Source organism: Podarcis cretensis (assembly GCF_951804945.1).
Source record: "Podarcis cretensis genome assembly, chromosome: 2".
Lineage (NCBI taxonomy): Eukaryota > Metazoa > Chordata > Lepidosauria > Squamata > Lacertidae > Podarcis > Podarcis cretensis.
The window spans coordinates 79,484,445-79,511,762 of NC_137171.1; the positions used below are offsets into that span (position 1 = coordinate 79,484,445).

A 27,318-nucleotide genomic window follows, 5' to 3' on the forward strand; every position below is an offset into this window, starting at 1 on the left:
TCAGGAAGTACAGAAGTGGAACAAAGACAAAGTTACAGTTACAGATAGGTAGCCGTGTTGGTCTGCCATAGTCAAAACAAAATAAAAAATTCCTTCCAGTAGCACCTTAAAGACCAACTAAGTTAGTTCTTGGTATGAGCTTTCGTGTGCATGCACACTTCTTCAGATAACAGACAAAGTTAAACACTACTAAAGACAGTTAAACACTACTGCCACTTTTCTGCTCCTGATCATTCTTTGAAAAAGAAAAGGAGTTCTGTCATACTGTATTTGCATGTAGTTTGGGGAAACAGGCAGATCTTCACTGGTTTAACTCTAACTGCAACACCTACAAGCTAATTTAAAAGATTTGTGGGGAAACTTATGTGTGTATGTCACTGAGGTAACAGCTAGCAATTCTACAGTGGGGTCTACATTCTAAAATACAACAAATATATTTCCCTAAAAGCTGTACAGAACTCTTATAGCAATCTTAGTCTCAGTGTGTGTGTGTGTGTGTGTGTGTGTGTGTGTACACACACACACACACACACACACACACACACATATGTGTGTGAATTTTTGAAAGATGAAAAACATTGCGGCTTGCAAACAAACTATAAACAGAAGTATAAATAATGACTAGTGGGAAGAAGTATACATTTTATCCTACACACTCACACCCCCCCCTAATAAAACCATCCCACCTTTTCTTGAGAGGTAAAGGTAGCTAACAAACAAAATCACTAAAATGAACAGATTTAAATGTAGCAGGCAGTCTAATGAAATCCTATGATGATATTATTATTACTACTACTACTACAACAACAACAACAACAATTTGTATACAGAGGTACCATGGGTTACGAACTTAATTCATTCTGGAAGTCCGTTCTTAAAACAACCCAAAGCGTCCTTAACTCGAGGCACGCATTCCCTACATAGGCTTCCTGAGGCCCTGGAAGCAGATTGCATTCATATCCCGGGGCAAAGTTCCAACCCGGGACACCTACTTCCACGTTTGTGGAGTTTGTAACCCAAAGTGTTCGTAAGCAGGACTGTTCGTAACCCGAGGTACCACTGTACCACCCTTCATCCATAGATCTCAGGGCAGTTCACAATATATAATTACAACATAAAAAGTACAAAAACATAATAGGATAGGGTTTTAAAATTTGAAAGGTTTACTGTTACACAGTGGGGGAGGCACACTTACACAGAGAGAGAGAATTAAAGAAGGTGTGGAAAACAGGACATTATACAACAAGATAGTTAGCTGAGCAACAGAACTCCTCTCTCCATTTCCTACACCTTCCCAAATTTGCTCCAGAGGGCTGGGGAAACCCCTGAACAGATTTTGGAGTAATGTAGGAGAGAGAGGGGAAGTTCTTTGCTAACAGAACTACTACATTGGATACTGGCTGTATAGCTCAAAGATCACATATAAACTAATATTGTATATTTTCTTGTAACCCCTGCATGTCAAAGCATAACAACCCAATAATTGTACTAAATTTTTAAACTCTCCTTCTTATGAAGATGGCAGCACATGATAACAGTTGAAAATCCAACACATGCAAAAAGCCTGAGTTCCTTTTCAACCCTCACTATATTCAACAGCTAACAAATGTTTCACAACTGAGGTATAATTCCAGATTAAGGGCTGGAGTACACATTACGCTTTGCCACTGGGATGCTACCAAAACCATCATCCTGCACATAACATAGAGAAGTACTTACTGTGTGGACCTCCGCGATCATGTTATAAATTTCCATGCTCCTGTTTTCAGCAACATCACTGCCATGGCAAACGTAGTTATGTGCTCCAGCCCTAAGAACACCAAATGCAATATATCCATCATAACTAGGCTCACACCAGATACATTAAGTTCATATACTATAGATAATATTCTGAAAATATGCAAGTTGGCTATATTCTTTAGCACATAATTCTCAATTGCCCTTCTTGGTACATACAAAGCAGCCAACCTTTCTGTTATGGACTCATGTTCAATGACAATATTTGCTAATCATGAGCACATAATGAAACACAGCTTAATTTTGATGTATATGTATGACCTTAAGCTTCATTAAGAGTGAAACGGGGAGGTTACCTCTAGATGCATTTTTTAAAAAGTTGATAATATACACATTTAGTTTCTAGATTCTAGGCAGCTCCATTTAACTGAGATCTTTGATATATGTTAAGATGTTATACCAAGAAGCTTGAAATAAATTTGCTCAGCTCTGGGGTTGAAATGTGCCACAAGGGTTCCAAAACCAAACACAGCTAGACTTACCATTTCCCACCTGAATCCTGATCAGACACACTTTTGGAAGATTCAAGGCCTGTATAGTGTAGTGGGGAACCAGATATTTTGGACTCCACCCCACCCCCCATTACATATCGTATTGTCTTTTCAGTGACTACTGAAGACCCTCGTTTTTTCTAACAAGTCCTTTTAAGAGGAGATTTGTATCCACAGACTGTATCTGCATTAGATTCGAATTGTTTTCATATATGATTTGTTGAGAAAATATTTTTATAGATGAAATTGGTTTGTTTGCTTTCATCACTGACGGGATTCCAGCCATAACGGTCAGTAATAGTCAATCAGAGCCAACGTACATAGCGATTAGGGTTGAACTAGGACCTGGGAATCATAGAATCATAGAGTTGGAAGAGACCGCAAGGGCCATCGAGTCCAACCCCCTGACCAGGGCTCAAGTCCCCACTCATCTATGAAGCTCAATGAGTGACCTTGAGCCAGTTACAATCACTCAGCGTAACATACATACCTCGTATGAGGCTGCTGTGAGGATAAAATGGAGAAGGGAGAATCATGTAAAACACCTTGAGCTCCTTGAAAGAATGGTGGGATTGTAAAAGTAATTATATAAAAATATTCACAGTCTAAGTGGATAAAAGTTAGCATCACTCAAGCTGAGCCAAAGACAAAACATCCACACTGCCAAAGTGATGACAGATGCCTTAGTCACCTATTTGTAGGCTTTCAAAGCAGATTTTAATAGATGCATAAATTAGCATGTCCAGAAGAAGTCTGGAGAAATCCTTTAAAATCCTCACTGTATACACATACCAACTATTCAGAATTGAAGGCCCGTATTTTAAATGTGTTTTTTCTATAGAGAAAAGAATTGGTCTCAGTGGACAGATTTAAATATAATTCAGAGGTACTATACTGTAGAAGCCTTTCAGCATATCCACCACATTTAACATCCAAGACTACACTGGAAAACTTGTATAACTGAATGTTTTAATTTCCAAATAATGTAGTCATGTATATATTTTAATTAGATTACTATTTCTGCCATAAAATTATGACCATTCATATCAACTTTACAATGAAATTCTAAACATGCTAGACTGCAAGTTCCCCTCAGTTATACAGCCTCCATTATGTACATGTATAGATTTTGGATTAGTTACTAATGAGCTAGCTATAATATATTTAGGGTTCAGAGGCATTTATCTTTCCAAATCAGAATGAAAGATTCCACAGGTGCTCTAACCCAGTATAAATATTTTTTTCTATATCATGTTATTGTAATACAGTAGTAGCAATCATAATATTGCTAGAAACATATTGGGTTGCATCCTGTCAACAGAACTCTGTTCAACGGACACTTCCACTTAGGTGGGGGTGGGGAGAGGTAATTTTCACTGGTTCCTCCTTTCCACAGGAGTGGAAGAATGAGGGACCAGAACAGCATGGGAGGTGGAATGGTGGGGAGATGGGGGGCTGCAGGAGAAATGAGATAAAATTGCCTTCCTTCACTACACCCTGCATAACCCTCTGCTGAATCTTAGTCCCAAGTCTGGATCCCCCTCATGATATTTATAAGGTGTGAAAGGGCCCTTGTTAGCAATAACAATAAGGAGATGAGTGGGTCAACTTCATTGTAAATGCTACATGGAATGGCCTTTGCTGATTTGAAAAATATCTACTTTTCATTAAAGACTAAAGAAAGTTAAATATTACTGTTTAGCACAGGGTAGCCAAAATGGTGCCCTCTGGATGTTGTGGACTACAACTCCCATCAGCACCAGCCAACATAACCAATGGTCAGGCATGGTGGGAGTTGTAGTCCACAACATCTGGAGAGGACCATGTTGGCTGCCCTGGATCTGGATCACTTCCACCATAACCTCTTTCTGATGCCAGTAACAGATGGAAATGAAAAGTTAAGACACCACAGGCATTACGTCACCGACACCAGTAACTGCTTATCGCGGCATTCCTGGTGAGAGACCAAATAAAGTATAAATCAATCTACTCTGTACTACCTCCAACTAATATGGTTCCAGAATGCCCCAGATTTCTCTCTTATATGTAAAACTGAGGAATAACCTAATCAGCAAAAACTCTTAAAAACAAGCACCACAAAATTCACTCTCTTCATTCTGGCAAATTTTAACACCGACTACATTGAACTTTTAGTTTATTAATCTACCAGTTCTATAGGCTATTCGTGCAAAACATATTCCCAGATTATTATATCTATTTGATTATTCCAGTTGATTACTGCCTAGTTGCCATTTGTGTTCCATTGCTTTAGTCTTGGCATAATTCACACATAACTGTTCCTTATTGCATACTTCCCCAAATGATTTCAACAATATCCTCATGCCAGTTAGGGTCTGGGATAACAGAACCACATTGTCTGTGAATAGCAATACATTTAGTTTCCATGTGCCAACAACTGGTAAAAAGTTTGATTTATCAGCTAGTTGATCAATGGTGCCATTCACATATATGCTGAGCAAAAAGGGGGCTAGTAAACTGTTTTGTCTTACCCCTCTAGTTGAACCAATTTCCTCTGACAACTGGCATTCTCTGTCTACTCTAATATGAACTTTGGTGCCTGTGTAAAAGTTCTTAATTAGAATCAACAGGTGTCTTGTACATCCTAACTCTACATAGTTTTCTCCATAAAATCTATTTATTTATCCTGCCAAAGACTGAGATCAGGTCAACAAAAGCAGCATGTATATTTCCTAGGGCCACCTGCATCACTCTCTCAAATGATTTAGAACAACTTCCCATGCCAGAAGCCTGCTTATTCATCCCCAATATTATTATCTGCCCAATCTTCAGCCTTGTCCAATAGTGTGTGTATAATTTGGAGGAAACATCCAAAAGGCTCACTGGATGGTAACTGACTGGGAGAAGTTTGCCCCCTTTCTTAAAACTTGGGACCACAATATTTTGTTTCCATTCCTTTGAGCAATCTACCAGTGCAGTTAACATATGTAAGGGGTTTTGCTAATACAAGGAACCACCAGTTTGAATTATCCAGAAACATCTATGGCAACAGCATACCTTCCCCAGAGGTTTTGTGTCTACACAGGTAAGATATTTATATTTTTTAAAATATATTTATAGAGCACTATTCTATAAAAAAATCAGAACAGAAAACCATACAGTAGAAACATATTAAAAAGTTAAAAATAGACTAGTCAGAGACACCACACTAAGTTATGTCTACCCTTGACTAATAAAACTTGATATTTGGTAAGTACAGTCATACCTCAGAATAAATACGCTTCAAGATAAGTATTTTCGGGTTGCGCTCCACGGCGAGCCGGAAGTAACGGAGCACGTTACTTCCAGGTTTCACAGTTCAAGCATGTGCAGACGGTCAAAATGACATCATGCGCATGCGCAGAAGTGGCGAAATGCGACCCACGCAGATGCGTCTTACGTTCTGTTTAGGATGCAAACAGGGCCCCAGAACGGATCCCGTTCACATCCCGAGGTACCACTGTATACCACTTTTCAGCAACTAAATATTTAACATTTATTTTCAAGTAACGCTCTTGAAATCTTAACTATTTAAAACAACCAACATAGCCAGAAAGCTTTTGCTCTCTCATTCCTGACTCTTCCCCTTCTGCTTTGGTGATCACTTATAGCAGAGTAAAATTGTCTTCTATGAACACGGTCTTAACAGTGAGTCCATAAGAGACTGTGCAGGCCAATTCTGAATCCACACATGGGGACATATTTTTCCGGGAGGGAGCTGATCACAGTGAGGGTTTGCCAAACATGCCTTCCTCTTAGCTCATTTCTTCCTGAGTTCGTGCTTCTTCAATGTCCATGACACCTTTGGTAAAAGCTGTTCTCCAACTGGAGTGCTCACAGGTCGGTGTCTCTCAGCTATCAGTGCTTATCTTACTTTTTTCAAGATTTGCCTTGAGAGTGTCTTTAAACCTCTTTTGTTGTCCACCGGTATTTTGCTTTCCATTCCTGACTAGAGTAATGCCTGCACCCATTGTGGAAATATGTATTCTTACATCATGTCTAAAATAATCATGTCAGACAGACCTTGGATAATTTCCTTGCATAATGCTGAGCTCAATATGCCAATAGACAGCGAAAGTTTAACATTAATATGTGAAGATATGGTAACCTAATGACTAACCAACCTCTCTGAAAGGAACATCAATATATTATGACTAATCAACCTCTCTGTTTCAGCAAGAGTAATTTCAACTTGGTTTTTATTTTTGACATGCTTAACATAACACACACATTCCATTCAGAATACCAAGTAGCAAAATTTACAAAAGGATAAAATCATATTCTGCCCAATCTGGTTACACTACTTAATTCTTTCTACTCGGTACACACCTAAAAAGTTTGCCTAAAATAGCCTTTCAAATTATGCCCAGCAGAAGAAGACTGAATAACTCTGTCTTTTGCTCAGATTTCAAGGGACCCATAGCAGTATCAAGAGATGTACAGGGTGTTTTAAAATCCACTTTCTTTGTTCTTGACTCAACTTCTCATCATTCACAATACAGTCATACCTTATTTTGCAACCAGGGTCCATTCCGGAGCCACGGCCGCTAGCCAAAAAGGACGCAGGGCAAAGCACCGCGTCTGCATATGCGCGAAGGGCGATTTGGCACTTCTGCGCATGCACGAGTGGCAAACCCAGAAGTAACCCGTTCCAGTACTTCCAGGTTTGCCACGGACATTCACCGGAATGGACGCTAGACAAGGCGGACATTCGCGGAGGTATTACTGTATCAGTAAAGAAAAATAATCCTTTTTTCATTTAGTTATTTACTGATTGATTGATTGATTGATTGTTAAAAGTATACCTACTTTTGGTCCACCCTGTATAATGCATTTCCATTTCTCAGCACACTGGTACACACCTAGCCAATGAAGACTGTTTTTGGTGAGGCATTCCCAGGATTCAGCCTTCTCTCTGAACATGCAAACTCCAGAGTACACAGGTCAGATGGGAAGCTTATTTAGTATGTGTACTATACACAAATACCATAAAAGTAGTTTTAGAAAACCAGCAAATTATTAATAAACAACTGCCTTTTGTTAATTTGATACCACTAGGGAATTTAGGAAAGCGGGTATGGGCTTTTTTTTCAGAATGAGGGCTACATTCCCTTGAGAGCAACCTTCCAGGACATGCATGCCAGTAGTGGGTGGCCAGAGGTAAAAATGGATGGAACCAGAGGCAAAAGTGGGTGGGGCAACGGATGCACCTTGTGATTTTTACAGTAGGTTACACAAAAATCAAAGGTTCGAACACACCACCCCCTCCCCTTCTCCATCCAGGCAAGGAAGAGGCACCATCACAGTTCAATAGCACATTCCAGCCTGTTTAAGAAGGGTGTGACCTGGGGAAAGAGGTTGTTGCCAGGGGGAGTAGAGTCCCTAGGACCAGATAGAGGAACAGAGAGCCAAATTTGTGCCCCCAGGACTGAGGTCTCACACACAGGACTAAAAGTACCATAACACATCACAAGCCTAGCTCTATCTACTGTACTATCCCATGTTGCTACATACCATGGGTGGAGCTTGCTGAAGAATGTGATTGTTGGTACTTGGAAATAAGAACATCAAAACAAGGTCAATAGGACAGGCAGAGCTACATGCAGTACAACCTCAAATATAAAGTCCCTAGTCCCTGTCCAGCCGTGCAACTAGTCTTCTTGCTGCTTAGAAGAGGCACAATGTCTGGTGGTCATTTATTACTGCAACAAAAGCTTCTTTAATAAATTCAGTGAAGCCTCGTAAGTGGGAAAATCCATTGAGGAACCTGTGACATAAGCCAGCCATCAACACTTAAAAGCTTTTACTTAGCTGTTGGAACATCCTATTTCCCACAATCCTCAGTTAGAGCAGGTCTTAATGAGCAAAAACATTCAGCATATGCTTATACTTTGCAGTTTTCTGGCTACCCCAGTCATATGGCAAAAGCCTATATGAACATATGGGAGACAGCATAGTGAGCAAATGTGCTCGTTTGTCTTTGAAGCTAGCTTTGGTCCATTAGAGCTTCTAGAAAGACTACAAAACAGGTGTGTCTAATTCAAACAAATAAATGGTTCAACACAGATTAAAATAAAATACAGGAAAGATCTAAAGATAATGCTGGTATGTTCATTCTGTTTTTAAAGTCATTCCTTCTATTTAGTGTAAACCACAAATCAGATAAGATATGGGATCTGCTATGGATCCCAAATGCACCTGAATCAAGTCAAGTCCAGAAATCAATTAGGTGTTTTAGAAGACATTCTGTAGCACTTGACTGAACTAAACTACTCATTCCTGCAGCAGCACTCTGGACAATGAAATGTTAGGAGCTACAGTATGTACAACATACATACTATATGAGCACGTGATCACAGGGCATCCTACACAGAAGATCCATGCAGCTGTTCTGTTTAAACATCAAAAGATACCACACTCTAGTAAAGTGTGGATAAAGTGATCATGCCTAAAGCTAGTATGAAATCAAAATAATCTTTCAGTACCTACCAAAAGCTAAACTGAACAGTTTTCCATAATAAATGAACCAGTTCGTAATATCCCAAGCAGTGCCAGCAAATAAAAGTGTTCCTCCTTATTCCACAAAGTTTGTGCTAATTCACACAACACATTTCTCCAACAACACATTTCATCTTTGACACAAGTCCTAGGGATAAAAGTACAGTAACAAGTAAAAGAGGAAATCAAACTGCTAAAATCTGTATGATGAATGCAGCATTTTTTCCAACAGCCGCAAATCACGTGAATTGCTGCCATCCATAAATATAATCAACCAACTTGTGAGTTGTCATCCATATTAGCAAGCAGAATGACTGGGACCACACACATGTATGAACACTAATGTGCACTGCACACATTCTAGGATACTGCTAGAAGGTCAACTTCTAATTAGCAAATATACATTCCAAGACACTCTTGGAAGGCACCAATGTAGGTCCCATAGTTGATTGCATCTACAGTACAAGGAAACGAATTGCATGGGGATATTAGATAACCACACTGCACAGCTAAGAAAAAGAAAAGGAATTAAACTAATGACATATACAAGGAACTAGCTGGCACAAAAAGAAGCTAGCTAGTATTAAAGCAGCAAGAGACACGATTCAAGACAAGTCAATCCAGAAATAAATGCACATGCAAACACATTCCAAAATCAAGTCATACTTCAAAAGTCTATAATTAATTCAATATTTTCATCCAACAGAGCAGCCAATGTACACCTCCCTGCATGTCTGCCTAAATTCATTCACTGCCATATTATACTGAGATTGTAAACTAGCTGGGAGTGTAAGCCAGGAAGGCCACCCGCTCCACCTAAAGCTCACCTCAGTTATAATAGCCCTAGGGTGGCCTTGGTAGCCCACCTTCTCTTTTGTAAAATTTCTCAGATAATGTATGCAAAGTATCTTGTATATTAATAATAATCCAGAGTATACAAGTATTATAGCTTGGACAATGATTCTTTTAGTGTTTCAGTACAATGCTGTTAAACAAAACAGACTTCAGGAAAGTTATTCAAAAATCAACAGGATTAACAGGTAAAAAGGAAACACATAAATTATGTCAGCAACACAACAAAATAAAAGAATCATTTATCACTTTACATTGCCCTATGCCATGTTTAGAGATATGAAAAGGTATTTGCTAGCCATATTCTTTTCCTCCTCCGTTTTTGTTGTTGTTGCAATGCAAATAAAACTTAGTTTCAGTTACTGTCCTTTAGCTCAAAATCACAAGGACAGATCTATTAGAATAGGTAAAAATAGCACTACTGAAGATGCCAAAGGAGAATCTTTCCACTATATGGCCACTGCTTAGACTGCAACATCAGCTGGCTTTCTTTTTATAACCCTTTGGCTACATATATATATGAACTGCAGCTAACTCTGTAAATTTGTGAAGGTTGAGAAGGAAGACTCAACTCTGCATCGTCATTCAACTCTGCTCTTTATATTTTCCAAGATAAAATCTTATTTCAGTTTAAAAAAGCATTGTAATTTGGTTGAATGTTAAGAAGGATGCTAGATCATAAATAATTGTGCACCACTAAACTAGATGGAATTAGGATGACAAGTGAGATTGAGGAAAAAACATAAACCTTTGGGAGGATTATTAGATTATATTTTAAATGAATGGGATATAAGAATGTAAACAAGATGATAAATTGCGGGTAAGAATTGACAATGATGCAAGTGGGAGCGGGAGACGTGAGGGAGTCCAATGAAGTTAAGAAAATATGTTATGATATATGTTTCATTGTTTTTATTTCTGCATTTATGTTTAAAAATTTTAATAAATATATATATAAAAAAAATAAAATCCTATTTCAGGACCCATTTGTTTGTATGATCTCAGGAAATAAACATACATGTAAAAATATAAGACCCTGGTCATCCATATCTCTTGTCTGATTCAGGCATACCATAGTTAAAATTCACTTCTACAGTGCCACAAGTCCTTCCAAATATTGATCAGTGTAACACCACTTGTGATCCTCTGAATAAAATGCAACTACAGATGCACAATAAACTTGGTGTTTCTCCTAGGATTTCAGTAACAAGGGAGCTGTCAGTCACCACAACTGGTGGGATCCATATATAGTTTGGTCTTTATTATTATTAAAGATTTTCTTGATTTACAAGTGTGCGCACACAATGTTCTCTCTCATATATTTTTTTCCATGTAACATTTTTACAAATCAGTTTCATTTCTTGAGACATTGGGAAGAAAAGGGGGAATGAGGTGGAGGGGTGGGGTTTCTATTTTACTTACTATATGTAGGGTTTGGTGTCAGCGTTGCTTGTGCACGTTCTTTGCTGCTCACTTGTGTTCCTTTAGTGATGAGAGAGGTTGGGGTTGGCCTAGGGTGTGGTTGTTCATTTGTGGTTGGCTATGGTCCAACCAACAGTTTGGTGGAGTGGGGAGAGGAAACTATAACTTATTCTACTGCAAGACATCAGTATGGAAGACAGAAGTAAAGTAAAGAGCAAAGTTTCTCCAGTTCATGAGTTGAGTATCCTCTTCCTCACCTACAGCAAGTTTCCCCAACAGTGTTTCCTAAGAATATGACTTTGGGGAAACTTTGAACCATCCCAAATACTCATTGTATAACCACTAGAAATCGAAATAGTACCAAATCACACAGAATACAGTACTGTATGTAACAGATTTCTCATGAGCTACTAAGTATATTTGAGAGAAGGGATATATATTCCTCAGTAAAAAGGTAAAGGGACCCCTGACCATTAGGTCCAGTTATAGCCGACTCTGGGGTTGTGGTGCTCATCTCGCTTTATTGGCCGAGGGAGCTTCCGGGTCATGCGGCCAGCATGACTAAGCCGCTTCTGGCAAACCAGAGCAGCGCACAGAAACGCCGTTTACCTTCCCGCCGGAGCGGTACCTATTTATCTACTTGAATTGCTCCATAAATATGCCACAGCCATGTTTTCATAGTGGTGAAAACCAAAGCTATTGCAGCAGCTGAGAAACCAAATGCAGTATTTAGGATCGCTGATACAAATGTGTGTCCACTTACTTGTATCCACAATTACCTAGGATAGATACATCTTATAGCCATGAAAAAACTGCTTCTCTGTTTTAGCAAAAAGCCCTATGATTTACAGTATGCTGTGGTTAAGCCAACAGTAGAAAGTACACTTTAAGATAAAGGCTTTGATACCATATCTATACCTCGTTAAGAAATTAGTTTGAGCATGTAAAGAGAACAATCTCCTTGCCCTTTCCAAGCCAACTAACATTAAGAAACAAAAAGATGCCGTTCTCCCTCTCCCTTCTTCCGTTTAGTTCTCCCTTCACCACATTCTTAGCATAAATGTCTACTATTCAGCTAAGCAAAGTCAAGACTAATTTCAAGATTTTAGCTCACTCTCTTCCCTTTGAAAAATTACAAAGTAAAATGCCACATTGAAGCCCTTGGGTCTAAAACCCTAAACCAGATTTAATTACTGTTAGTACCACACCCATCTAGTAACTCAGTGAACCAACCTCACTCAGTTCACAATCTAAAAATATACAAGATGTCCCAAATGTTCTAAAGTGATACTATGTGCAATGAATAGAACACATTGCTTATTGATATAGTTTTATTAGGATTTGCCAGATCTCAAGCAATTTTGGTTATACCACAACTGCACTGGAACACCAAGTTGGGCACTAAACAACAGTACTGCCATACACTTAAAATAATTCATGCAGCACTGAAATGCTGCGCGCACGCGCGCACACACAACAGCATCATCTAACAAACTGACTCTATAGAGTAACCTAAAATGGAATATACAGTAACTGAAATGCCAACTATCCACAACCTTCGCAAGTTAAAACCAGTCATATTTTATTTGATTTTGATCAAATTTATATTTCCTGCTCCATCTAAGGAACAGTCAAGGCTTTGCCTAAAAAAACCCAAAAACCACCGCTCCAAAAGTACAGCAGGAGAACACAGTGTTACTTATAGCTGCAAACAAATTTAGGGATCATTTGTTATTGCACTTCTCAAAGGAGCAGTGAAATATATTTGCATTATAATCAAAAACTTCAAAGATAATTTTTGCAATAAGCTTCCAGTGTTAGGTTGACAGCAACAATATTCTGCAATGAATATATCAGCTACTGTCAAAAGAGGTTATTAACCAATTCTCAATTCTGAAAGGCTATTCATCATATAACTTCTCATGCTTAAGGAGGTTTTGGAATAATGTAAAGTGGTTTTATTGCATTGTTCCAGTAAAATAATTTCGGCATGGTATACAAAGCATCTAGCAACATCATATGCCAGTTATTTAAACATTTTACATCTGTACAGCAGCAGCTTTGCAAACAAAATAGCAATGTACAAAAAATAAATTATTCAAGAAGCATAACCTACACCACTTGAAATTAAAATCTTAACTAAAAGTTAAATCTTAATTTTGGACCAGGATGACTAACCCATGGCCCTCCAGATGCTGCTGGATTACAACTCCAACCAACCCTGACCATTGGCCATGCTGGCTAGGTTGATAGGAGCTGAGTCAAACAACCTCTGGAGGATCACAGATTCCACACTCAATTTCAAAACAGAAGAATACATGATTAAGAGTGTAATTAATCCTAACTTTGTCTACTTAGCAGTCCTACTGAATTCAATGAAGCCTACCTCCAGGTAAGTGGAGACTAATTCATGCAACATTGGACTGTGCTGCACAGTTAAGGACACTACAGCATGTAGCAGCTTCAGGCAGGCAAACCAATGGCCTAGCCTAGGACTATCTACTTTGGCATCACATCTACCAAGGTTTCTAGAAGAGATTTTTTTTAAGCCCTTCTTTCCAAGATACTCTGACCAGCAATTCCAGATATTAGACTTGGTACTTTATATGCTTGTAAACTGCCTAGAACTCTATTTTGGCTATGTACATAATAAACAAACAAATACGGAAAACATTAGATAAGGTATCTTCTGAAAAGCTATGTTCTCTCTCAAAATAGATGCAACACATTACAAAATATTTGCTTACCTAGGATTGCACCCTTTGTGTGTTTTAAAACTGGAATTTTCCCAAGTCTAGTATTTAAAAGTCATTCTGACTTTTAGGTTACCATCCTATGGATATTTACTTGGAAAGTAAAGCCACTTAAATGAGTGGGACTTTCAAGTAAACATTGATGACTCAGCTAATACTCATTAGAAATAGTCTGTAATAGACTACAGAAATAGAAATCATGTACTTTCCCATTCCAAGCCAAAACAACCACCGCCAACAAAAGGAACTCAAGACAAGCCTGCTTATCACTGCCTTGATTTGCATTACTTAACTATGTGAGATACACAAATCAATGCCAGTTCATGACAAAGAAAATCTAAGTAGGCTTGCATAAAGACTCCTTGTCTCCTACCTCTACAAAGATAGCCAGAAGACTGATGAAAGAAGTTCTCCCCAGGTGTTTTTTATGTCTTCACCTTCACTTACCTGCACAGACTTAAGCAATTAAGCTGTGATACAGCTGCTAAACTGCCTCCTCTTTTCCACCTTTCTTAAAGCAACCAACAACATATCTGGATCACACACGGGGGAAATATGGGAATCCCCATTCAGCAACCTCTCCTCACTCCCCAGCGATGACCTCATTTCTGAAAGTTTCTAATCGCTCGTTTCAAATTATTTCCAATGCAATTCAGAGACTATCCAGGACGCAGAAGGCTCCGTCCAGACTCCAGAGGATGCTGCAGCTGCGACGGAGGCAGGCAAACGCATTTCAAACCACACCGGCTCCGGATAACTAACCCACTGCATAACTTCAACTCATGGCAGAAAAAGACCAAGCGCTGGCTACTTTTGAATCGGCAGACGTTTTAGTCACAACAGGAGCCCGAAGACCAAGCCTGAAAGCATCAACCCGGCAAAAGAAAAGCGCTGACTTGCGCAGCGACGGCAGCTGCATCCATTCCTACCCTTGTCAACGTCGTGAAGGAGCCGCTGCTGCATCACATTATTGGACGCCAGCAAGAGAGAAGCCTGCGCTGCTTGCCTCATTCCCCACACCCGTTCCCTGAAGGGGCAGGACAGCACGCTTTCCTCACCCGAACCAAAATAAAAAAAATAAAAAAATACAAATGAGGAAGGAGAAAGCAGGCAAGAAACAAACAAACTCAAAGTGGGTAGGGCCCGACAGTCGGGTAGCGTCAAAAGCTGACTACGGAGGCAGTTTTAGCAGCTGCAAACTAAGCGCCCCGTCTAAATTGCCGGAGAAAAGCGACGCCACTGCGAGCAGCGAGGAATGGGGAGAAGAAGCCCAGCGCCGAACCCGGGCGAGCGCACAGCATCCCCGTCTCAGTCTCGGGGCAGGCGGGACTCGCGGGAGGACGCAGCCGTCCAACCTGGGCGGCTCCGTCCGCACAGACGCCGAGCACAATTGAGGCTGCTGAAGCAGCTCCTTCGCGGCCGCCCCCTTCCCTGTGTCTCCGGGCTTTCCTAGCCCCCCGCTACACACACACACACACACACACGCCTCGACACGACACGACGGCGCCTTCCCCATCTCTTTGGACAACCTCAGCCCTTTCCCGGGGCTCCGGCTGCGACACTCCCGCCCTCCCAGCCGCGAAACCAGCCCGGTACCTGTCCGCTTCTCTCGGGTGCCGCCGCTGCTTGTGCCGCCGCCGTCACCTCCTCCAGCTCCGACGGCTCTTCCCTCACTCCCAGCCGCCCGCTCCTCTCCCCATCTAAAATGGCCGCCTTACTAACACCGAGACATTTATTCCAAAGCCATCCAAGCTCTCGGAGCTCGAGTCCTCGCGTCTGGAGCGCCGAGTCCTCGATGGCTGGAGCAGCCCTCTCTCCCGGCCCGGCCCCTTTTCCTCCTCCCTGGGATCGTCCGCCTGTCTCGCCGCCGCCATTTGAAACGCCTGCTTGCCCGGGTGGGGGAGGAGGCGTCGCAAATGCCCTTGTCAGGCGGGGGGTAGGGGGCTTCCCAGGCTGGGATCAGCACGGCGAGTACACGGTGCTCTCCCCAACCCCCGGAGTTGGCTCCGTGGCATCTCCCCGGTCTTGTCTAGACTGGGATTAAGCTCTCCAGATGTCCCTTGTTTGCAGGGATTCCTCCTTCAGAGCATCCCATGGAGCATAAGAGAGCAGCGCTTGCTATCGCTCCTCTTTTCTAGTTGAATTCAGGGAACGTGCTGCTCGCTACCTCTGCATTATGTCACCCCCTTAGTATTATATCTGCTTAAAATTGGAAGATGTAAGGGAGCAGCGTAACTAAAATTGGCAAAGATCTGGAGTGGGTATAGATACAGAACTACTTCTTAAGGTTTTTAATCAACAAAGTGGCCCATGCTGCGTTTGTCCTCCTGCGAACCCAATTCAGTAGCAAGATTCTGCTGAGTCTCACCTTGACTAAAGAGGATAAGTGTGATCGGCCAGAAGGAGCTCTGGTTACAAAGTGTTTCCAGTCATGTAGAAGAGGCTATGGCTAATAGAGCTCTATTCACATCTCTTAGTGAAGGAGGTTTGGGTGTAAGACCACCGGCCACGATCCTGGTTATTCCCTTATTTGTACAGTTAATCCAGAATTGGCCTCGACAGTCACTTACGGACTCATTGTTAAAACCGTGTTTATGGAAGACAATCTTACTCGGCTATGAGTAATCGCCAAAGAAGACAGTTAATATACGTCCTATGTCCTTGCAGAAATACAGGAGGGCATTTTCAGATGTCATGAACATGTTGGCTAGACTGCCAGCTCCCATCATCCCTAAGCATTGGTCATGCTGATGGGAGTTGTAATTCAGCATCAGGAGAACTACAGTTTAGACATCCCTGCAGGGTTGCTGGTTGTATTGAAACAAATGCATGTAGGTTGGGCAAAGAGCCTACCACCAGAATGTCATGTCTCTTCCCTATGTTCAGAACATTTGTAAGGAACTGGTTTGAAAGCAGTGATGGGCTTAGGTGACTTCTTCAGTGTCATACAACAGACTTTGGGAGAAACAGGGTCTCAACCTGAACTTTCCAGAGACACACTATTCCACTCTTCCTCCTGGACTACCCCTGCAACTGCAAAGCATACAAAAATAGCTTAACACAGGTTCATTACTCTATAATGGCTTTAGACTTCAACCATCTTGTACTTGCCAGGCTGCACATAAACACAGTATCATATACTTGTAGTCTGCCTATTGTCTGGCTCCATGTGCACAATCAAGGATGTCAGTTTAGAACACCACATTCCATTGTTAAATGTGCATTAAGCCCTTTTCTTTAACGTATCCATCCTAATTGTTAGCTTTGGAGGTAAATAATCCACATCAGATTAATCTGAATAAGCACATAGAAGGTTTAAAAGTGTGATAAAATGTTATGGACATTTTTCACTTTCTAAATGCAGGTTTATGAGAAAATATCTGAATAGCATGTTTTTTTAAAAAGTATTTTTTTAAAAGAAAAAACATTCAAATCAATCTTTTAGCAGGTACAACTTTTTACTGCAGCCATGGCAGTCCACAATAATACATAATTAAAGCAAGACCAAGGGTAGTAATCAACTAGGCTTTACTCAGAGTAGACCCACTGAAATTAATGAGCATGACAAATAGGTCCACTAATTTCAACGGATCCACTCTGAGTAAAACTTAGTTGACTACCACTGCAACAGAATAAAATAATACATCAAAAGCTAACAAAATATATGTGTCCTAGCAACCGACAGCAATGATTTATGCACACTAAATCATACTTTTCTAATTGCTAGACGCCTGGTAGAATAAGAAAATATTCACCCTCTGAATCAATGCAAGAACAAAACTAGACAGGTATTCCTGCAGAGCAGTGGTGGGGAACTTATTTCAAGGGCAGGGGGGAAAACGTGCAGAGAATGAAAAAGCCTGAGCAAATGTAAGTGTCTTCACCTGGTGCCAAAAGTAGGCTCCAGATGAACCTCCCTGGGAGAATGAATCATGGTCAAAAGTACCACTACCACACCATGTGGTCCCTTTCCCTTGTAGCCACTTAGCACACTTAGAAACCCTGAAATTCTTCTTAATATAGAGTGATTATGACATTTTCTAAATAGGTAAATAAATCTGAACTTGTTTATAAGCTATGCAATTTCCCCCCTTCATAACTGGGGCAAGGCCTTTTCCAGATCTTCCTTGTGTTGTATATCTTATCTAACAACTAGTTAACCCAAGTAAACCGACATCTTGGACAAAAGCAGAGAGCTCAAGCATGTCCAAAATCTTGTAGAACTACAGTTTTGCATGTAGGGCACATTTTGCATCTTTAATTGGCCACTCAACATGACTGCAGTTGGAGGCAGGTTATTTGAAGGATTACTTACATCCATATGAACCAGGCCAGGTGCAAGTTTGTTATCAGAGGTCTCATTTATTGGGCCATCAATAAAATCAGATAGATTGGTGGGTCCAAGAGACATGGCCTTTTCAGTGGTAGTCCTGGCTTTTAAACAGGCTTTCAAAGCCCATTTGTTTCAAATATGCTTTATCTAGTATGTGGGCTGGCCTTGAATTATTATTGGTTATTTTTAGTAGCTTTAAATTGTGTTCTTTAATTAATTTTAGGGATTACTAGGCTGGAATTCCTCTTCCATTTTCACTAAGACAGGAATGAATAACCTGTGGTCCTCTGGATGTTGTTGGAATCTAGTTCCCATCAGTCCCAGCCAGCCTAGTCGATGATGAGCGATGATGGAAGCTGTAGTCCAGTAACAATTGGAGGGTCACAAGCCATCCCATCTCATTCTTAGGTTAAGTGTAGGCAATACAGTTTCTGGATTTACAATGTCATCTAGGATTGTTGATGGATGGTTACGTTTTGGCTCTCACTGTACCTTATCTAACTTCAGAAGTTGATGGAAGGCAATGAAATATGTTGGGGACAGCATAAAATGTGGCTGGGAGCCTGTACCATAAGTAAATATAGCTATGCTTTCTCCAATACTATTTATCCCTAGTAAAGGACAGGACTCTTAAGGTTCCCAATATACTACCGGGTAATTTGCAGATGGTGTGGAAACTCTTATTGCTATGGAGTAAATAAATTCTTGCTCTTCCTTCTTTTGTTCTCGTGACAACACATGCTTGCAAGGAGATGCAGGAAAGCCTTTTATTTTCTAGGCCCTGGATATGGCTTGGGAATGGACAAATCACTGTAACCTACCCTCCTAGAATAGATTCTGTGACTTTGGATGCCAACTGAGCAGAATAGAAGCCTACCTTGGCTGACTCTCTTCCCAAATTCAAAACTACTTCCATTTCACACACACAAAACTGCCCCTATAGAACAGTAGTCTCAAAATTCGCCTGTACAAGTAAGTTGTTCACTCTAGAAAAACAACTAGCTCTTAGCTCCCACTGAGGAAATAGCCAATCATTCCAAACAATTAGCAATCAATTAATTTAACAAAGGATGGCTTCCCAGCAGCTGTAACTCCTTATTTAGAACTGGGAAATAAACCTGAGCTCTTTGAAAAAAAGGGGGGGGGTCCCAAAAATGCAAATGGATAGACTGATAAACATTAATAATCTATATCATAGGGTTATTTTGAGGATAGCTATAGCAAGAATTGCAAGCTACATTGTAAACAACATTACTGTATGTAAATATATATAGAGAGAGAGAGAGCGCGCTATTCTCTCAAAAAAGAATTATAACTGCACTGTTAAATATTTACTTATCTCATAACCACCAGGCTTAATGAACTATACATTTACAGCCCAATTGTATCTGTGTTTGCATGGAAATAGGTCCCATTATGTTCAATGGGGCTTGTTCCCAAGGAAGTGGGTTCAGGATTGCAGGCTAGGGCTGCAGTCTTATGCAAACTCGCATAGCAAATAGTTCCATTGAATCTGCTTACTTCTGAGTAAACATCTTTAGGTTCAAGTTACACATGAACCTAAAATATGTCATGTTTGCACTAGCACATGATATGTGCAGTATCTTTAATGCCTATTATATTAAACAAAACAAAGAATTCTAATGTACCGGCAAACCTTTGGTTCTTGAATCCAACTGCCTTTGTAGCATTTTGCCCACACCTCTCTAGAGGCATTACAATTAACTGCTCCGATATCAGGCAGCACAGTTTACATTTTGACAAATCTGAAGCAACTGTGGCAAACAATGCCGACCGAAGATCATGTGAATTCCATGCAAGTTTTTATCACTATCAAAACTGTTATTTCAGTCGTTGCCTGATGAAGGCCTCCCAAATTGTGCAACAGTTCTCATGGAGCTGAGCCAGACTGTTCCATGCAGCTCCAGCCTGCCACATCAGCTCATCTCTCCATCTGGCCCACAGCCATCTTCCTGCTTCGCTTGCAGCTCTCTCAGACCTTCAGTCCTCAGTATTGACTCTTCTGTTTAAATACAAAGTTTGCCTGCTCCACAGTCTAGTTCAGTTACTAGGTTTTTTCTTTTGCCCTAGGCATATCTATCTAGAACTAGAGGGTTAGTTTTGCATTATCCATACTGTATATGTCACGGCTCCTGTGGGACTGGAATGGTACCAGAGATTGCAGAAAAAGCATTATAATCCCCCCCCCCCCAAAAAAATTCCCTTGCTGGAAAAAAAAAATCACCACTTTGTCTCATGCAATGTTTGTGTAACTGAATTCTTCCAGGAAGGCTGGGCCGTTTATAATCCTATTAACTGCTGCCATGTTCTGTTTCCCTTTGTTCTTAAAAGCATATGACACAAGATGGGTTACCATAAGCTAGAACGTTTTTCTTTGATATTTGATTAATATCACTAAGCTTTTACTTTCATTTCTCCTCTTAAGCCAACAATATCATGTGTTTTTAAAACCCATGTCTAGTGTTTGTTTACCTTACCTGATGTGATTGTCACATTCACTCCATGCTCATCTCAACAAAATGGTGGACTGTAGTTTTTCTTACATTGGTACACTGTATAAAAAATGCTTTGTGTGACTACAAAGTAGAGTTTTGTAGCACCTTAGACTAATATATGATGTTTTGTTGTTTCTTTTGCTGCCTGCAGCAGGCTAACACACAACTACCTTTTTGGATATCTTTCATGAAGCAGTCCTAAAAGAGACTGTATGGATGCAGATTTTGCTCAAAACTGGTTGGGATTTTCAGATATTCTGTGACAACCTTATGTTGCTGTGGATCTCACAGTGTTTGTGTGTTCCAATGTTACATCTTGGCAATACCTTAACTACTTGTATATTTCTACACAACTGTTATAAGGCCAAAAAAGTTTTCCCTGAAATCCCTGCTTATCAGAGAATTACGGTAGACTGCAAATAATGCTAAGCTATGGCTTTTTAAACTACATAGTTTAAAGCATAGTTTATTTGACTGTCCAAATCCCAGCAGTTTAACTATGGTTATCATACTGTGAAGAAACCATGCTCTCAAGCTATGGTTTGTTATTTGCTTATGAACCATGGTTTGTTTTAACAATGGCTTGGTGTTTTGTGAGAACCAAACACATTTCCGTAACCATGGTTTGTTTGGCCATCCTACGTCACATGCTTGCCAAAGCAAGAAGCATGGAGCTAGGAGCAGAACAGACCAAGCTCTGGATAAATAAGCCACGGCTTGTTTTAAACTATTTCTATGAGACAATCCGTGGTTTGTTAAACAAACCATAGCTTAGCATTACATGCAAACCAGGTCAAAGAAGAGGTAGAGCCAAACCCACACAGGTGAAAACTGATTTGGTTAGTTAGTGATGAGAGGTAGTAACACAATATTCCATCAACATGGTATGCTGTTCTGCAGCACACACAGAAATTAGGCAATACCCCCACAACAATACATTAATACTTCTTGTGACCTTTAGTATGTTTGTGTAATGTGGAACAGATGCATATTAACCTTCACCCAGAATATGCATTCTAATTAGTTGTGGGAAAGTCATTGCACATGGTTGAGAGCTTATTTTTAAACACAAATGGTTGTGATTTATGTTCACCTAATTAAAGCAGACTAAACTGAAAACGTATATATAATCTATGGTAAATTGGTTCTCAGAATGACGACATCTTAGTGGTAGGCTTGTAATTACATAACACAGCAAAGTATATGGGGTTGGGCAGGGAGAAGGCGTGGTCTCACACCAGAGCCTGTTGAAGTTGAAGTCAATGCCAAACTTAAGATTCAACTTCAGATAAGGCAGCCTCACTACCTCATAAAGTTATATATCAATATCTGGTATCCAGCACAGATAGAAAGGGCCAGAAGGTTGTCCTTCCTTGTATAACTAAGATTAGTAAATAGGAGAACTGTTTCTGCAAGTTCCTTGCAGGGGTGGCCTTTTATTGTTTCCTGTTCTTGTTATCACCATCCCAACTCTTATCCTGCTACCAGTTTCTGTTTGGACCCCCACCACATTTTTCCAGTTCTCGTCACCAGCGGCGTAGCGTGGGTTGTCAGCACCCGGGGCAAGGCAATTTGCGCCCCCTAACCTGGGGCAATTCAAGTAATTTGCGCCCCTAACCCCTAACCTGCCGACGCTGCCAGCTTCTTCTTGCTGCTGCCTGGGCTGGGGTATTTATGGTAAGGTAGCCACGGCGGCAGCGGGGGGTCCGTGTCAGGTGATTTGAGGCGAGTTGCCGCTGGTGCTGCCGCCCAAATGACGCCACTTGCCCGGAGGAGGAGGGCAGAGAGGCGTGGAAAATGCAACATGGCCCAGCAGCTGCGGCGGTGGGGCTGTGAGGAGGGGCTGCCTGGCGCGCCCTCCGCGGCCCTGATGCGTGGGGACCGCTGAGAGCTGCTGCCTGCCAGACGCCTTCAGCCCGGACGCGCGCACAGCTCGTCGGTTCCGTGAGACATGGGGCTCTGCTACAGCCTGCGCCCGAGGCTCTTCGGCGACTCCGGAGGCGGCGAGCGCCCCCCCAGTTGTTGCGCCCGGTGCGGCCGGCCCCCCCTGCACCCCCCACGCTATGCCACTGCTCGTCACCCTATCTGTGCCCTGCCCTGCCTTCAGCTTGATCCCATACTTCCACAGCTTCTCCAATTCCTCTTCTGCCTATAGGTTACTACCCATGGTCTGTCCATTCACCCATAGTCAGGAACTTGGGACTTCACATATCACTTTACTTATTTTATAAGCCATTTGGACACTGTCTGGTCCTACAATCTAGATTCTGGCATGAAAAGCCTGGCTTGATATCAGTACTTATTGACTTTGGATCCCAGTCTAGATCAAGCTTGCCTACTGCTAGTCCTGTTCCTGGCACAGCTGCCCATGCACTCTCATCCATAGGGACAAAAGTGCAGATTCTGAGCAGAATTTGCCCGGCAGCATCGAGAGATTGTACCAGGCACCAAAGGGGAGAGTGGAAGGAAAAGCCAAGGAAGGAGATTTTCACTACGGTTATTCCCACCACAGCACACACTTCTGTTCTCCTGTTTGTCAATCACCCCAGAGCTCTCATGTGTGTATGGGAGGAAGAGGAATCACACCCAAGTTTTTATGAAGAAAAACCAGTAGCGACAACCAGCCTCCTATTTGTATGTATGTGGTATATAAACGGAATGCAGCAAATCAGAGGTGTGGAAACTGTGGCCTCCAGGTGTCAGTCCCAGCCAGCATGGCTAGTGGTCAGAGATGATGGGAGTTGTAGTCCAACATTATCTGAAGGGGCACAGGTTCCTCATCCCTGCAATAAACACTTCTGCAGAAAACAGCTTATGTATGCAAGTTCATTCCGCATACATTTTTGTTCAAGTTACACCATAGAAACCAACAAAGGACAGCAATGTTGGTGTCATGCTTTTCTCCTGAACAATGCAATCAACTGCTTATCAAGGTTAAGATAAAAAACCAATCATTTATTTTCTTTATAAATGGAAAACATGTGCAAGCCATTTTTTAAAGCCCTGCTTTCTGTTTAGAATGTTGGTTACTTGTTTTTGTAGGAAGTGTATAGTTCATTAAGGAAAGTGCTAAGATGTTTGTTTTGCATTGTGAACTATGGGAAGAATTTGCAACAAAGCCAAACCTGGCTATTGCTGAAAAGTGGCATGGAACAGTAAATACGAAGGGTCAACAAGTCACTAATAACTGTAGATTGCTAATCTTGACACCTGTCAGTTGACAAAGTGCTACTGTAATGTGGGCTGCGTCAAATACTAGCAACCCTGCTAGCTGAGAAGTATTTTCCTAACAGCAGTGGTAGGGGAAGTGGTACAGTACAAGTACCACTGTTACCTAGCTCAAGCTGTTCAGTAATCGTAACTGTTTATCTACAGCATCATAAAACACAGTGCCCACCTATTTCCTGTACTGGGAGCCATTCTATGCCATTCTATGGCATGAGGCGATAGACTGAAGTGCCACAACTTTAGATGCTGATTTCCAATGATATCTCATCCAAATCACACAAGATCTCAGCTTGAGAGATATAAAAAAATTTCAGTGAGATCTCGCCAGAAATCAGTGTCAATGCAGCAGTGGGAACAGGCGCCACAGCAGAGTGGGGCAGAACTTCCTGTTTGACCCCAAGTGACGAAATGGGACACACCTCCCCTGTTTGGACCCAGTGCAGCTTGACAGGTCCAGAAGTAACAGGCCCCAAGGAACTGACCCTCAATAACCCCAATGGCAGCATTAAGCACCACTTGTAGTTTTTCCAGCTCTCTTCCACAGTAGTGTCATGCAGATCATAGTCCAACCTGAATGTGTCCAAAACGTGTGGAAGTGGATGAATCTGCCTTCTCCAGGAAAGACCACAGTTGGTACAACAGCCAAAGCTGTGCAAAAGTGCTCCAGGCCACAGCTGCCATCTGAGAATCCAGACGTAAGGAGATGAGGAACCTCAAAACATGTGTACCTATCTTCCAGAGGGAGTGCTAACCTATCCAGAATAGGAGAAGTACCTATCATCATGTGGACTTTCCTGCACCTGTCTAGTATGGATTAAGTCTTAGTTTCTTAGCCAGGCATAGGCGAACTTGGCCCTCCAGATGTTTTGGGACTACAACTCCCATCATCCCTAGCTAACAGGACCAGTGGTCAGGGGTGATGGGAGTTGCAGTCCCAAAACATCTGGTGTGCCGAGTTTGCCTATGCCTGTTCTTAGCCCACATCTAGCCCATCACAGTCTCCACACACCAATTCAGGGTCTTCACTCCCTCCCTGAAATCTGGTAGAAAAGAAAAACAAGGCTTGGTGTCATCCACATATTAAAGATACGTGAACACACCAAAAGCATGGATGATGCCTCCCAGCAGTTTCATGTAGATGCTGAAGAGCACGGAGGACAAGATGGAACTTTTCTGGATTTCATAGGCCAAAAGCCAAGGACTGCCACCTTGTGGAACCTGCCCTCTGGGGAGGTCCCAAACCAGCATAAAACAGTGCCATCCAACCTCAGTACAACTTAGCTGTCCAGAAGGATTCCAGGATCAATGGTACTGAAAGCTGCTGAGATGTCTAGCAGATACAACGGGACTGAATACCCGCTGTCCAGTGAACAGCATAGATCATCTACTGTGGTAGCCAAGACAGTATCTATCCTGAACCTCAATCACACAGAGAGCCTCTGCAAAGTGGCAATGCTCCCCATTGCAGAAGTGTACTTTTAGTCATGCAAGGGGCTAGGAAGAGTCATGCAGCCCCAACAGAGAGGGGCTAAACTGCTCAGCCCCACAGCTCTGCTCTTCTGGCACTACCACCCAAAGAGGGCTTCTGCTACCACACAATGAAAAATGCTCCATAGTATTTTGAAAAACGTAGCAGTAAGTGGATGCACAGAGGACATATGGTGATTCTGTGCAGATTTAAGCAGATGAATTGCAGAGTATGAAGGCAATAACAATACATACATACATATATACATACATACATACTCTCTCAGAATTGTTTTTGGTCTGGACTGGTGGAAGAGAATGTTTGGCCTCATCAAGGTATGTATCAGTTTCAAACTGAAACTATGTTGATGTTCTGTCATAGGCCATAGTAACACAACAAACACAGAAAATTTGTGAGTGCATGTGTTAGGTCATTGCCTCAAATAAGAGACATTTGTTTTTTGCTGAGCCAAGTCACTCACTTCCCTACACATACAAAAAAGTATGTGTATATTTTGAAAGAACTTCGAATTTTCTTATGATAAAAGAGAACAGTCTCGTAGCACCTTAAAGACTAACAAGTTTATTATAGCACAACAAAGTGGATGGAATTCCATGAAAGCTTATACCACAGTCAAGTTGTTAAGTCTTTATATGGTGCCACAATAATTTTTGTTCTTTTTGCAAAGACCAACATGGTTATCCACTGGAAGTTTGATTTCAGCGCAGCCTCTCTCAGTTTATGAATTTTATTTTATTTTTTACAAAACCCTTCTAGAGTAGGAGGCCAATTGATCAAAACAATTACTTGCATTTCAAAAACTTTTGGAAGCTACAAGATTTTGGATCATCAAGTACAAGGATGTGCTAACTTCAATCTTGTGTTGTCTACATATTTGTTTGCTAGAATTCCTGTAACCCACTGAGGTGTTTAGATTTATGAAGTCAGAGTGCACACTGGGAATCCATATTCTCCTATACCCGTCACCCAAAATTAACTGTTCTCCTAGGCGTGTTTGAAGGTATCTTCAGACAGTCATAAAATGAATGGAATCACATAGGTGGTGTTTTGTCAGGTCATAGCCTCACTTCCAATATAAGATTATAAACGTAACCTTGCAAAACAACTTGCACTTATGTGTGGGCATCCATAGATCATGGTCCTTGCTCTTGGCAAAAGTTAATACCCAGAATATAGAATTCAGCAGCCAGGTTGCTCACCAGGGCAAGACGGTTTGAGCATATGACACCAATCCTGGCCCAACTGCAAAAAAGTTCCTCTCCAATCAGGCCTTTGGCTGATTGAACAATCTATGGCTTTTAAAATGTGTCCTGCCAGAGGGTGCTTTTAGTTTTTTGTTATTATGTTGCTTATTTTGTGTTTTTATGTTGCAAACTGCCCTGTGATCTTGAGGTCAGCGGCAGTATATACATTTAATAAATTTAATAATACGTATTTACAGAATTCAGCTGTAACATTTGCTAGGCGAGCTTCAGCCGTCAACTGAAGAAAATAGTGGCTTCTTTGCATATGGCTTACTATAATGATTTCTAAGTCACACAACTCAGTGTGGAAAGATCAGAGAAGCGCATTTTTTATGCTGGGCAACGTGGAATATTTTCTGGTGATGCAAATCCTGTTGATGTAACTTTTGGGGCTGTGAAAAGCCACCATCACTCCTAAATACACTCAAATGGCATGGAAAGCAATGATGTCACATTCTGTGCATGGTATCATTTTCCATGGGAATAATGTTACAAAACTGGCCCACACCATGTGTCATGGATGAAAACCACAAATGCTGACAGAAAATCAGCTGTTCCAAAAGATGAACACACCAGTTCATTTCTCTTTCTTTTTGAATGGGGAAATCAACATTGCGTGTTCCTTCATCTGAACATTCTTAGGTGTCACCCAAAATCTAGTAGAGCTTATTGATTTA

At 41.3% G+C, this 27,318-nt stretch overlaps 1 protein-coding gene across 15 annotated transcripts in view; it reads right to left on the reverse strand.

The window, feature by feature from the left end:
* The window catches only part of RAF1 (Raf-1 proto-oncogene, serine/threonine kinase), a 72,498-nt gene that overhangs the window by 32,872 nt on the left and 12,308 nt on the right, over positions 1-27,318 (reverse strand). For 5 of the 15 annotated variants that reach the window (XM_079965036.1, XM_079965030.1, XM_079965029.1 and 2 more), the window contains one exon: positions 1,720-1,810. The exons of 1 other annotated variant lie outside the window; for it this stretch is intronic. The gene's annotated coding sequence lies outside the window, so the exon portion shown is untranslated. Of the gene's footprint in view, positions 1-1,719; positions 1,811-7,820; positions 7,840-11,078; positions 11,253-15,427; positions 15,607-27,318 lie in introns of those variants that run through there. 9 more of the 15 variants (XM_079965037.1, XM_079965032.1, XM_079965031.1 and 6 more) reach the window with 8 other exon arrangements.